This window comes from Balaenoptera borealis (genome assembly GCF_965194805.1).
Source record: "Balaenoptera borealis genome assembly, chromosome: X".
In the NCBI taxonomy this organism is placed as follows: domain Eukaryota; kingdom Metazoa; phylum Chordata; class Mammalia; order Artiodactyla; family Balaenopteridae; genus Balaenoptera; species Balaenoptera borealis.
This window is the reverse complement of record NC_138881.1, coordinates 58,200,896-58,215,792: the sequence shown is the minus strand read 5'-3', so window position 1 is coordinate 58,215,792 and position 14,897 is coordinate 58,200,896. Positions and strand designations below refer to the sequence as shown.

At 38.7% G+C, this 14,897-nt stretch overlaps 2 protein-coding genes across 3 annotated transcripts in view; one reads left to right on the top strand and one right to left on the bottom strand.

The window, feature by feature from the left end:
- Positions 1-9,361, top strand: part of P2RY4 (pyrimidinergic receptor P2Y4) — a gene marked incomplete at its 5' end in the record, with an annotated part of 80,288 nt that extends 70,927 nt beyond the window's left edge. The window contains one exon of the mRNA XM_082376679.1: positions 3,478-9,361. The remainder of the gene's footprint in view (positions 1-3,477) is intronic.
- The window catches only part of IGBP1 (immunoglobulin binding protein 1), a 39,127-nt gene that overhangs the window by 2,059 nt on the left and 22,171 nt on the right, over positions 1-14,897 (bottom strand). The gene's annotated exons all lie outside the window — the stretch shown is intronic.

The window sequence follows — 14,897 nt, the reverse complement described above, 5'->3', positions numbered from 1 at the left end:
TGCATAGTCATGATGGAGTCCAACATGTTCTTCTGTATTTCTGCAGATTGGCAAGTGGGCACAGAGCTTGATGTGACTCAGGGTTGATCCCTTCTCATGAATACAGGTGGTGCTGTCCTCCCCCAGCAGGTGGCACACAGTATCTGTGTCTCATATGTTGTGATGTTAGCAGGTGTTGATGCTCAATGCCTAGATTTGTTAATTTTCCCAGGGTTTCAAAATGGTGATACTCTTTAACATTTCTTTTTTTATTAAGTAGAATGCTTTTATAAAGAGAGGCTTTCCCTCATCTACTACCATTTAGTCACCCAGGAAAAGAAAACAAGATTAATGCTTGATTCTTCTGCTTTAATTTACCATTTCTCAAGGTAATAAATTGGTTCCTTATCATCCTCTGAAATTGAACAATTTTTGTTTTAACTATAGTTATGAACTCACGGATTTAAACATACTTGATGGGTTTCAATGAATTGCAATGATTTCTAAAAAAATATTCAAACAAGCTTTCTAATTTTAGTTTTAATTTACAGAAAAATTGAGAAGACAGTACAGAGTTCTTATACATCCGTACCCAATTTCCCTTATTGTTAACATCCTACATTACTATGGTTTGTGTGTCATAACTAATGAACCAATACTGACACATACATAACTAACAACTAAAGTTCATACTTTATTCAGATTTCCTTAGGTTTTACGTAATGTCCTTTTTTTTTTGGTTCCAGGATCCCATCAAATATTCCATATTACATTAGCCCTCTCTCTCCTTCGTCTCCTCTTGGCTGTGAGAATTTCTCACTTTCCTTGTTTTTGATGACGTGGACAGTTTTGAGGGGTACTCATCAGGTATTTTGCAGAATGTCCCTCAACCTGGGGTTGCCTCATATTTTTCTCATAATTAGATTAGGGTTATGACTTTTGGAAGAGAATAACACAGTGAAGTTTCCTCCTTATCACATCAAACCAAGGCTACACACCACCAACATGACTTATCACTACTGATGTTAACTGGGATCACTTAAGGTAGTGTTTGTAGGGTCCCCAACTGCTCCCCCCTCCTTCTATATTATAGTCTTTGGAAGCAAGTAACTAAACATAGCCTACACTTAAGGGGTGAGGAGTTATGCTGCACCTCCTTGAGACAGGTGTATATACACAAATTATTTAGAATTTTTCTGTAGGGGAGATTGGTCTCTTCGCCCCCATCTGTTTATGTAATCATTTATTTCTATCACTATAGACTCACGGACACATTTTATTCCTTGTGTTATAATCCAATACTGTTATTTTCCTGCTCACATTCTTCCAGTTTTGGCCAGTAACAGTTCTTTCAGAAGGCCCTGTGTCACATTAACATACCTCAATAGTTTTTTGTTTGCTGCTGTTGTTTTTTGAGTGCTTCTTTATTTTCTAGTACTACAAGATATTTCAGGTTCATCTTGTATATTCCCTGTCCAGCCCTAGAATTATCCATTTCTCTAAGGAGCCTTTAATTGGAGAATAGTATTAGAAACCAAGATTTGGGCACCAGATGTGCTCGTTGCTAGTGGCAATTACCCTTTTTCAAGCCAAACTGTCTTTGGCCAGTAGAAACGTCTTCAAAGTGGCTTCTGAGTCCTTTTGATATGACCATAGTAGTCTTTGAAAGCTTCTTTCCTATCCTTTATGACAAGATGTTCCAAGCTCATCTTATTTATTTCCTGCTGCAAACTTGGAATTAGCTATTTCTCTAAGATATCCTGGTTTCTTTTAATGGGAATGGTATTTCAAGAACAGAACCTGGGTTACTAGGTGTGCTCATTGCTTCTGGGCTGGTCATTGTTTCTAAGCCTTTTCAGTGGATAAAGCAAAAGTGTGTGTGTGTGTGTGTGTGTGTGCTTTTCAATAAAATTTCTCATGAGTTCATATTCAGGACTACAGGGGTGTTTTGTTTCTAACGCAAATTCTTTTGAATTACATCTGTATTCTTCCACACTAAAAGTCTTAGCTCTCAAAGACAGAAAGAAGATGATGGAATTTGAATATCTCATAATTACTCAGTTAATATTATCTCACATTACACAGTCCTGGAATAACACTAATACTGTTACCAATATAATTGCTGAGAACAGTTCTTTTTTTTTTGCATATTCTTTCCCCATTTCTCCATTAAAAGTTACACTATATCTACATTACCAGAGCACTGGGCATATAGACATTAATACTTTGTCTCTTTCAAATCTCATTTAGTCTTAGTTCTATAAGTAACTATATATTTAATGTTGACTGATAGTCCTTATATCAATGTCTCTCTCATCACTTTGGTTGTCTTAAGCTCATTCTCTAGCAAATTCCTCAGAAAGGGATCATGGGACCAATATTTCCTGAGTTCCTGCATGTTGATAAATACCTGTACCCTTTATACCTAAAAGTCAGTTTTACCAGATATAATGTCCTTGGGCTCACATTTTTTCCCCTTGAGTATCTTAAATGTTACTCCATTTTCTTCTGGCATAAAGTGTTGGTGTCAAAAAGTTTGAAGATGATCTAATTTTCCTTCCTTTACAACCCACCTGCTGTTTTTGCTGAAGTATCCAAGGCATTTCTTTTTTTAAAAAAAGTCTAGTAATTTTATTAGAATGTGTCTTGTTGCTCATTCTGGGTCAAAATTCTTAGGTACATGGTGTGCTTTTTAAAAGCAAATCTAAAGTTTCCTCAATATTAGGTTTTTTAAAAATATCTTTATTGGAGTATAACTGCTTTACAATGTTGTGTTAGTTTCTGCTGTACAACAAAGTGAATCAGCTATATGTATACATATATCCCCATATCCCCTCCCTTTTGCATCTCCCTCCCATCCTCCCTATCCCACCCCTCTAGGTGGTCACAAAGCACTGAGCTGATCTCCCTGTGCTATGCGGCTGCTTCCCACTAGCCATCCATTTTACATTTGGTAGTGTATATATGTCCATGCCACTCTCTCACTTCGTCCCAGCTTACCCTTCCCCCTCCCCATGTCCTCAAGTCCATTCTCTACATCTGCATCTTTATTCCTTCCCTGCCACTAAGTTCATCAGTACCGTTTTCTCAGATTCCATATATGTGCGTTAGCATATGGTATTTGTTTTTGACTTACTTCACTCTGTAGGACAGTCTCTAGGTCCATCCAATATTAGTTTTAAGCATTTTTTTCTTTTTCCTTGCTTTGGTATTCTTCTTCAGATAATCTTATTATCCATATGTCAGGTCTTCTTTGCTATCTTTCATATTTGTCACTTTTTCTAGAAATCTGTTCATCTTTGTCTCTTTTTGATTTAAAACATTTTCCTTTTTACTTTAGAAAGGCATTTTCTGTTATATTCACTCATTCTTGTTTTCTTCTAGTTTAGCCTTCATTTCTTTTCTTTTATTCAAATTGAAGTCGAATTGATTTACAATATTAGTTTCAGGTGTACAACATGTTGATATAATATTTTATATATTATATTCCATTTACAGTTATCATAAAATATTGGGAAGACGGTGGAAGAGTAAGAAGTGGAGATCACCTTCCTCCCCACAAATACATCAGAAATACATCTACATGTGGAATGACTCCTACAGAACACCTACTGAACGCTGGCAGAAGACCTCAGACTTCCCAAAAGGCAAGAAACTCCCCACGTACCTGGGTAGGGCAAAAGAAAAAAGAAAAAACAGAGACAAAAGAATAGGGATGGGACCTGGACCTCTGGAAGGGAGCTGTGAAGGAGGAAACGTTTCCACACACTAGGAAGACCCTTCACTGGCAGAGAGGGGGGTGGAGGCGGGGGGGAGCTACGGAGCCACGGAGGAGAGCGCAGCAACAGGGGTGTGGAGGGCAAAGCGGAGAGATTCCAGCAGAGAGGATTGGTGCCAACCAGCACTCACCAGTCCGACAGGCTTGTCTGCTCACCCGCCGGGGCGGGCGGGGGCTAGGAGCTGAGGCTCGGGCTTCGGAGGTTGGATCCCAGGGAGAGGACTGGGGTTGGCTGGGTGAACACAGCCTGAAGGGGCTGGTGCACCACAGCTAGCCGGGAGGGAGTCCGGGAAAAAGTCTGGAGCTGCCAAAGAGGCAAGAGACTTTTTCACGCCTCTTTGTTTCCTGGTGCGCGAGGAGAGGGGATTAAGAGCGTCACTTAAAGGAGCTCCAGAGACCAGCGTGAGCTGAGGCTATCAGCGCGGACCCCAGAGACGGGCATGAGACGCTGAGGCTGCTGCTGCAGCCACCAAGAAGCCAGTGAGCAAGCACAGGTTACTATCCACACTGCCCCTCCCAGGAGCCTGTGCAGCCCGCCACTGCCAGGGTCCCATGATCCAGGGACAACTTCCCCGGGAGAACACAGGGCACGCCTCAGGCTGGTGCAACGTCATCCCGGCCTCTGCCGCCACAGGCTCGCCCCGTCCGTACCCCTCCCTCCCCCCGGCCTGAGTGAGCCAGAGCCCCCGAATCAGCTGCTCCTTTAACCCCGTCCTGTCTGGGCAGGAACAGACGCCCTCAGGTGACCTACACGCAGAGGCGGGGTCAAATCCAAAGCTGAACTCCAGGAGCTGCAGGAACAAAGAAGAGAAAGGGAAATCTCTCCCAGCAGCCTCAGGAGCAGCGGATTAAATCTCCACAATCAACTTGATGTACCCTGCATCTGTGGAATACCTGAAGAGACAACGAATCATCCCAAAATTGAGGCGGTGGACTTTGGGAGCAATGATATATATATATATTTCCTTTTTCTCTTTTTGTGACTGTGTATGTTTATGCTTCTGTGTGTGATTTTGTCTGCATAGCTTTGCTTTTACCATTTGTCCTAGGGTTCTGTCTGTTTATTTTGGGTTTTTTTAGTATAGCTTTTAGCGCTTCTTATCATTGGTGGATTTGTTTTTTGGTTTGGTTGCTCTCTTCTTTCTTTTTTTCTTTTTTTTTTACTACATTTTAAATTTTAAAAAAATTTTAATAATTATTTTTTATTTTAATAACTTTATTTTACTTTTTCTTTCTTTCTTTCTTTCTTTCTTTCTCCTATTTATTCTAAGCCGTGTGGATGACAGGGTCTTGGTGCTCCAGCCAGGCATCAGGCCTGTGCCTCTGAGGTGGGAGAGCCGAGTTCAGGACACTGGTCCACCAGAGACCTCCCAGCTCCACGTAATATCAAACACTGAAAATCTCCCAGAGATCTCCATCTCAATGCCAAGACCCAGCTCTACTCAACGACCAGCAAGCTACAGTGCTGGACACCCTGTGCCAAACAACTAGCAAGACGGGAACACAATCCCACCCATTAGCAGAGAGGCTGCCTAAAATCAAAATAAGGTCACAGGCACCCCAAAACACACCACCGGACGTGGTCCTGCCCACCAGAAAAAACAAGATCCAGCCTCACCACCAGAACACAGGCACTAGTCTCCTCCACCAGGAAGCCTACATAACCCACTGAACCAACCTTACTCACTGGGAGCAAACACCAAAAACAAGGGGAACTAAGAACCTGCACCCTGCGAAAAGGAGACACCAAACACAGTAAGTTAAGCAAAATGAGAAGACAGAGAAACACACAGCAGATGAAGGAGCAAGGTAAAAACCCATCAGACCTAACAAATGAAGAGGAAATAGGCAGTCTACCTGAAAAGGAATTCAGAGTAATGATAGTAAAGATGATCCAAAATCTTGGAAATAGAATGGAGAAAATACAAGAAACATTTAACAAGGACCTAGAAGAACTAAAGAGCAAACAAACAGTGATGAACAACACAATAAATGAAACTAAAAACTCTCTAGAAGGAATCAATAGCAGATTAACTGAGGCAGAAGAACGGATAAGTGACCTGGAAGATAAAATACTGGAAATAACTACTGCAGAGCAGAATAAAGAAAAAACAATGAAAAGTATTGAGGACAGTCTCAGAGACCTCTGGGACAACAGTAAATGCACCAACATTAGAATTATAAGGGTCCCAGAAGAAGAGAAAAAGAAAGGGACTGAGAAAATATTTGAAGAGATTATAGTTGAAAACTTCCCTAATATGGGAAAGGAAAGAGTTAATCAAGTCCAGGAAGCAGAGAGTCCCATACAGGATAAATCCAAGGAGAAACACACCAAGACACATATTAATCAAACTATCAAAAATTAAATATAAAGAAAAAATATTAAAAGCAGCAAGGGAAAAACAACAAATAACATAAAAGGGAATCCCCATAAGGTTACAGGTGATCTTTCAGCAGAAACTCTGCAAGCCAGAAGGGAGTGGCAGGACATATTTAAAGTGATGAAAGGGAAAAGCCTACAACCAAGATTACTCTACCCAGAAAGGATCTCATTCAGATTCGATGGAGAAATTAAAAGTTTTACAGACAAGCAAAAGCTAAGAGAATTCAGCACCACCAAACCAGCTTTACAACAAATGCTAAAGGAACTTCTCTAGGCAGGAAACACAAGAGAAGGAAAGGACCTACAAAAACAAACCCAAAACAATTAAGAAAATGGTAATAGGAACATACATATCAATAATTACCTTAAATGTAAATGGACTAAATGCTCCAACCAAAAGACATAGACTGGCTGAATGGATACAAAAACAAGACCCATATATATGCTGTCTACAAGAAACCCACTTCAGACCTAGGGACACATACAGACTGAAAGTGAGGGGATGGAAAATGACATTCCATGCAAATGGAAATCAAAAGAAAGCTGGAGTAGCAATTTTCATATCAGACAAAGTAGACTTTAAAACAAAGACTATTACAAGAGACAAAGAAGGACACTACATAATGATCAAGGGATCAATCTAAGAAGAAGATATAACAACTGTAAATATTTATGCACCCAACATAGGAGCACCTCAATACATAAGGCAAATGTTAACAGCCATAAAAGGGGAAACAGACAGTAACACAATCATAGTAGGGGACTTTAACAACCCACTTTCACCAATGGACAGATCATCCAAAATGAAAATAAATAAGGAAACACAAGCTTTAAATGATACATTAAACAAGATGGACTTAATTGATATTTATAGGACATTCCATCCAAAAACAACAGAATACACTTTCCTCTCAAGTGCTCATGGAACATTCTCCAGGATAGATCATGTCTTGGGTCACAAATCAAGCCTTGGTAAATTTAAGAAAATGGAAATCGTATTAAGTATGGTTTCCGACCACAACGCTATGAAACTAGATATCAATTACAGGAAAAAAACTGTAAAAAATACAAACATGTGGAGGCTAAACAATACACTACTTAATAACCAAGAGATCACTGAAGAAATCAAAAAATACATAGAAACAAATGAGAATGAAAACACGACGACCCAAAACCTATGGGATGCAGCAAAAGCAGTTCCAAAGGGAAGTTTATAGCAGTACAGTCCTACCTTAAGAAACAAGAAACATCTCAAATAAACAACCTAACCTTACCCCTAAAGCAATTAGAGAAAGAAGAACAAAAAAACCCCAAAGTTAGCAGAAGGAAAGAAATCATAAAGATCAGATGAGAAAGAAATGAAAAAGAAATGAAGGAAACAATAGCAAAGATCAATAAAACTAAAAGCTGGTTCTTTGAGAACATAAACAAAATTGATAAACCATTAGCCAGACTCATCATGAAAAAAAGGGAGAAGACTCAAATCAATAAAATTAGAAATGAAAAAGGAGAAAAAACTGACACTGCAGCAATACAAAGGATCATGAGAGATTACTACAAGCAACTCTATGCCAATAAAATGGACAACCTGGAAGAAATGGACAAATTCTTAGAAAACCACAACCTTCCGAGACTGAACCAGGAAGAAACAGAAAATATAAACAGACCAATCACAAGCACTGAAATTGAGACTGTGATTAAAAATCTTCCAACAAACAAAAGCCCAGGACCAGACGCCTTCACAGGTGAATTCCATCACATATTTAGAGAAGAGCTAACACCCATCCTTCTCAAACTTGCAAACTACAGCAGAGGGAGGAACACCCCCAAACTCATTCTACGAGGCCACCATCACGCTGATACAAAAACCAGACAAAGATGTCACAAAGAAAGAAAACTACAGGCCAATATCACTGATGAACATAGATGCAAAAATCCTCAACAAAATACTAGCAAACAGAATCCAACAGCACATTAAAAGGATCATATACCATGATCAAGTGGGGTTTCTCCCAGGAATGCAAGGATTCTTCAATATATGCAAATCAATCAATGTGATACACCATATTAACAAACTGAAGAATAAAAAACATATGATCATCTCAATAGATGCAGAAAAAGCTTTCGACAAAATTCAACACCCATTTATGATAAAAACCCTCCAGAAAGTAGGCATAGAGTGAACTTACCTCAACATAATAAAGGCCATACATGACAACCCCACAGCCAACATCGTCCTCAATGGTGAAAAACTGAAACCATTTCCACTAAGATCAGGAACAAGACAAGGTTGCCCACTCTCACCACTATTTTTTATTTTTTTATTTTTTAAATTATTTTTAAATTTTTTAATTATTTTTTTTAATCAGTCATCAATTTTATACACATCAGTGTATACATGTCAATCCCAATCGCCCAATTCAGCACATGACCATCCCCACCCCACCGCGGTTTTCCCCCCTTGGTGTCCATATGTTTGTTCTCAACATCTGTGTCTCAACTTCTGCCCTGCAAACCGGTTCACCTGTACCATATTTCTAGGTTCCACATACATGCGTTAATATATGATATTTGTTTTTCTCTTTCTGACTTACTTCACTCTGTATGACAGTCTCTAGATCCATCCACGTCTCAACAAATGACTCAATTTCGTTCCTTTTTATGGCTGAGTAATATTCCATTGTATATATGTACCACATCTTCTTTATCCATTCATCTGTCGATGGGCATTTAGGTTGCTTCCATGACCTGGCTATTGTAAATAGTGCTGCAATGAACACTGGGGTGCATGTGTCATTTTGAATTATGGTTTTTTTATGCGTATATGCCCAGTAGTGGGATTGCTGGATCATATGGTAATTCTATTTTTCGTTTTTTAAGGAACCTCCATATTGTTCTCCATAGTGGCTGTATCAATTTACATTCCCACCAACAGTGCAAGAGGGTTCCCTTTTCTCCACACCCTCTCCAGCATTTGTTGTTTGTAGATTTTCTGATGATGCCCATTCTAACTGGTCTCACCACTATTATTCAACACTGTTTTGGAAGTATTAGCCACAGCAATCAGAGAAGAAAAAGAAATAAAAGGAATCCAAATCAGAAAAGAAGAAGTAAAGTTGTCACTGCAGATGACATGATACTATACATAGAGAATCCTAAAGATGCTACCAGAAAACTACTAGAGCTAATCAATGAATTTGGTAAAGTAGCAGGATACAAAATTAATGCACAGAAATCTCTTGCATTCCTATACACTAATGATGAAAAATCTGGAAGTGAAATTAATGAAACACTCCCATTTACCATTGCAACAAAAAGAATAAAATACCTAGGAATAAACCTACCTATGGAGACAAAAGACCTGTACGCAGAAAATTGTAAGACACTGATGAAAGAAATTAAAGATGATACAAATAGATGGAGAGATATACCATGTTCTTGGATTGGAAGAATCAACATTGTGAAAATGACTCTACTACTCAAAGCAATCTACAGATTCAATGCAATCTCTATCAAACTACCACTGGCATTTTTCACAGAACTAGAACAAAAAATTTCTCAAGTTGTATGGAAACACAAAAGACCATGAATAGCCAAAGCAATCTTGAGAAAGAAAAACAGAGCTGGAGGAAGCAGGTTCCCTGACTTCAGATTAGACTACAAAGCTACAGTAATCAAGACAGTATGGTACTGGCACAAACACAGAAATACAGATCAATGGAACAGGATAGACAGCCCAGAGATAAACCCATGCACAGAGGTCACCTTATGTTTGATAAAGGAGGCAAGAATATACAATGGAGAAAAGACAGCCTCTTCAATAAGTGATGCTGGAAAAACTGGACAGCTACATGTAAAAGAATGAAACTAGAACACTCCCTAACACCATACACAAAAGTAAACTCAAAATGGATAAAAGACCTAAAGGTAAGGCCATACACTATAGAACTCTTACAGGAAAGCATAGGCAGAACACTCTATGACATAAATCACAGCAAGATCCTTTTTGACCCAGCTCCTAGAGAAATGGAAATAAAAACAAAAATAAACAAATGGGACCTAATGAAACTTCAAAGCTTTTGCACAGCGAAGGAAACCATAAACAAGACGAAAAGACAGCCCTCAGAATGGGAGAAAATATTTGTCAATGAAGCAACTGACAAAGGATTAATCTCCAAAATTTACAAGCAGCTCAATATCAAAAAAACAAACAACCCGGGCTTCCCTGGTGGCGCAGTGGTTGAGAATCTGCCAATGCAGGGGACATGGGTTCGAGCCCTGGTCTGGGAAGATCCAACATGCTGCGGAGCAACTAGGCCCGTGAGCCACAACTACTGAGCCTGCGCGTCTGGAGCTTGTGCTCCGCAACAAGAGAGGCCGCAACAGTGAGAGGCCCGCGCACCGCGAAGAAGAGTGGCCCCCGCTCGCTGCAACTAGAGAAAGCCCTCGCACAGAAACGAAGACCCAACACAGCCATAAATAAATAAACAAACAAATAAATAAATAAATTTCCATCACAATTATACTTATTAAAAACAAACAAAAAAACAAACAACCCAATACAAAAATGGGCAGAAGATGTAAATAGACATTTCTCCAAAGAAGATATGCAGTTTGCCAACAAACACATGAAAGAATGCTCAACATCATTAATCATTAGAGAAATGCAAATCAAAACTACAATGAGATATCACCTCACAGCAGTCAGAATGGCCATCATCAAGAAATCTACAAACAATAAATGCTGGAGAGGGTGTGGAGAAAAGGGAACCCTCTTGCACTGTTGGTGGGAATGTAAACTGATACAGCCACTATGGAGAACTATATGGAGGTTCCTTAAAAAACTAAAAATAGAACTACCATACGACCCAGCAATCCCACTACTGGGCATATACCCTGAGAAAACCATAATTCAAAGAGTCATGTACCACAATGTTCATTGCAGCTCTATTTACAATAACCAGGACATGGAAGCAACCTAAGTGTCCATCATCGGATGAACGGATAAAGAAGATGTGGCACATATATACAATGGAATATTACTCAGCCATAAAAAGAAACAAAATTTAGTTATTTGTAGTGAGGTGGATGGACCTAGAGTCTGTCATACAGAGTGAAGTAAGTCAGAAAGAGAAAAACAAATACCATATGTTAACACATATATATGGAATCTAAAAAAAAAAAAAAAAAAGGTCATGAAGAACCTAAGAGCAGGATGGGAATAAAGACGCAGACCTACTAGAGAATGGACTTGAGGACACGGGGAGGGGGAAGGGTAGGCTGGGACAAAGTAGGAGGGTGGCATGGATATATATACACTACCAAATGTAAAACCGATAGCTAGTGGGAAGCAGCCACATAGCACAGGGAGATCAGCTCAGTGCTTTGTGACCACCTAGAGGGGTGGGATAGGGAGGGTGGGATAGGGAGGGTGGGAGGGAGGGAGATGCAAGAGGGAAGAGATATGGGGACATATGTATAAGTGATTCACTTTGTTATAAAGCAGAAACTAACACACCATTGTAAAGCAATTATACTCCAATAAAGATGTTAAAAAAAATTGGCTATATTCCCTGTGCTGTACAATGTATCTTTGTAGCTTATTCATTTTATACATAGTAGCTGGTACCTCTTAATCCCCTACCATCTTGCCCTTCCCTCCCTTTTCTCTCCTCACTGGTATCCACTAGTTTGTCCTCTATATCTGTGAGTCTGGTTCTGTTTTGTTATATTTTTTATTATTTTTTAGATTCCACATAAAAGTGATATCATACAGTATTTGTCTTTCTCTGACTTATTTCACTAAGTATTAATACCCTCTAGGGGCCATCCATGTTGTTGAAAATGGCAGAGTTTCACTCTTTTCAGGGCTAATACTCCACTGTATATATATATACACCACATCTTCTATATCTATTCATCTACTGATGGACACCTTTGGTTGCTTCCATATACTGGGTAATGTAAACAATGATGCTATGAACATTGGGGTGCATGTATCTTTTTGAATTAGTGTTCCATTTTCTTTGGATAAAAACCCAGGGGTAGAATTGCTGGATCATATGGTAGTTCTATTTTAATTTTTTGACAAACTGCCACACTGCCTTCCATAGTAGCTACACTAATTTATATTCCCACCAACAGTGTACTAAGGTTCCCTTTTCTATACATCCTCGCCAACATTTGTTATTTGTAGACTTCTTGATGATAGCCATTCTGACAGGTGTGAGGTGACATCTCATTATGGTTTTGATTTGCATTTCTCTGATGATTAGCAATGTGGAGCATCTTTTCATGTTCCTGTTGGCCATCTGTATATCTTCTTTGGAAAGATGTCTACTCAGGTCGTCTGCCCATTTTTAAGTATTTTTTATATTGAGTTATATGAGCTATCTATATATTTTGGATATTAACCCCTTATTGGGCATATCATTTGCAAAATATTTTCTCCCATTCTGTAGGTTGTCTTTTCATTTTGTTGTTGGTTTCCTTTGCTGTGCAAAAGTTTTAAAGTTTAATTAGGTCCCATTTGTTTATTTTTGCTTTTGTTTCCTGTGTCTGAGGAGACAGATCCATAAAAACATTGCTACGATTTATGTCAAAGAGTGTTCTGCCTTAGCCTTCATCTCTGTTTTTTTTATTTTTATTTTTTGGCCACACCACATGGCATGTGGGATCTTAATTCCCCAACCAGGGACTGAACCTGCACTCCCTGCAGTGGAAGCATGGAGTCTTAACCACTGGACCGCCAGGGAAGTCCCAGCCTTCCTCTCTTTTCTTTTCTTTTTAAATTTACTTGGCTGCATTGGATCTTATTTGCAGCACGCAGGCTCTTTGTTGTGGCATGTGGGCTCTCTAGTTGTGGCTCGTGGGCTCCAGAGTGCATGGGCTTAGTTGCCCCATGGCATGTGGGATCTTAGTTCCCCAACCAGGGATCGAATTCGCATCCCCTGCATTGGAAGGCGGATTCTTAACCACTGACCACCAGGGAAGTCCCTCAGCCTTCATTTCTGAAGTGATTCTTTCTTCTTACTTCCCCCAAGTTGTCACTACAGTTCTGAGTTTTTCTAATCCTGCTTTGTATTGTTCTTCCATGTCTTATTTAATTTTCTTAATGTCTTCCAACTCATTTTTAAACAGTATATTTTAAATTTGTTGTTTTTTGAGTGTGTCTTTCTGGAATGTTTTTTCCCCCCTTTTTCTCTTTTTTTTTTAAATTGAAGTATAGTTGATTTACAATACTGTGTTAGTTTCAGGTGTACAGCAAAGTGATTCAGTTATATATATATATATTTTTTCAGCTTATATCACTTACATGTGGAATCTAAAAAATAATACAAATGAATCTATATACAAAACAGAAACTGACTCACAGACATAGAAAACAAATTTATGATTACCAAAGCAGAGAGGGAGGGAGGGAGGGAGGGAGAAATTAGGAGTATGGGATTAACAGATAAAAACTACTATACATAAAATAGATAAGCAACATGGAATGCTTTTGATTCTCTCATTTTTCTCATAATAATTTTGTGTGGGATCTGACCTTGATTAATTTTCTATTCATTTTTCTCACAGCTTTATTGAGATATTTTTCAAATACCATAAAATTCACCCATTTAAAATGTACAATTCAGTGGTTTTTAGTATATTCAGAACTGTGCAACCATCATCACAATCTGTTGCTCATTCTTATGTGTACTAAGCTTTCCTGAACTTTTAGAAAGAAGTATGGTTCAGGGTGGCTTTTCTAACTTCACAGAGGCTCCCTTTCTGCTGTTTTTATGTATGTTAAAGGAATACGATGACTTGCTTGATTAGAGTTCTTGGTTCTGGTCCTCTCTGCCATTCTTATCTAGACCTTTTCTTTCCTTATTCTTTATTGTTCCTGTTCTGCTCAATTTGAATTCTATTCTCAGCAATTTCTCCTCAGTGTGGGACCGTGTATGAGTAGGGAGATCTGGTGGCTCATTTTCAAGAGTTCATTAAGGGTTAGCCTGCTCCATCCCTTTCAGACCTTCTGACCACAGGTTCCTTGTATTCATTCAGTTTTTATTGGAGGGCAAAACCCCTCCCATTTCAACTAATGTTCTTAAACTGAACTGCCACACTTTTATTTTTTTCATTAAAAATGTTTAATTGAAGTATAGTTGACTTACAATATAATATGTTTCAGATGTACAACATAGTGATTCTATATTTGTATCAATTATGTGCCATACAAAGTTATTATAATATTATTGACTATATTCCCTGTGCTGTGCATTACATCCCTGTGACTTATTTATTTTATAACTGGTAATTTGTATCTCTTAATCCCCTTCACCTATTTCACCCATCCTCCCATTCTCTCAACCACTAGTTTGCTCTCTGTATCTGAGTCTGTTTCTGGGTTTTTTAGGACCCATTTGTTTTATCTTTCTCTGTCTGACTTATTCACTTAGCATAATACCCTCCAGGTCCATCCATATTGTCACAGATTGCAAGATTTCATTCTTTTTTATGGCTTAGTGGTGCTGGGAAAACTGGATAGCTACAAGTAAAACAATGAAACTAGACCATTTTCTCACATCATTTACAAAAATAAACTCAAAATGAATTAAAGACTTAAATTTAAGACCTGAAACCATAAAACACCTAGAAGAAAACACAGGCAGTATGCTCTTTGAAATTGGTCTTAGCAATATTTTTTTTGACCTGTCTCCTCAGGCAACGGGAACAAAACCAAAAATAAACAAATGGAACCATATGAAGCTA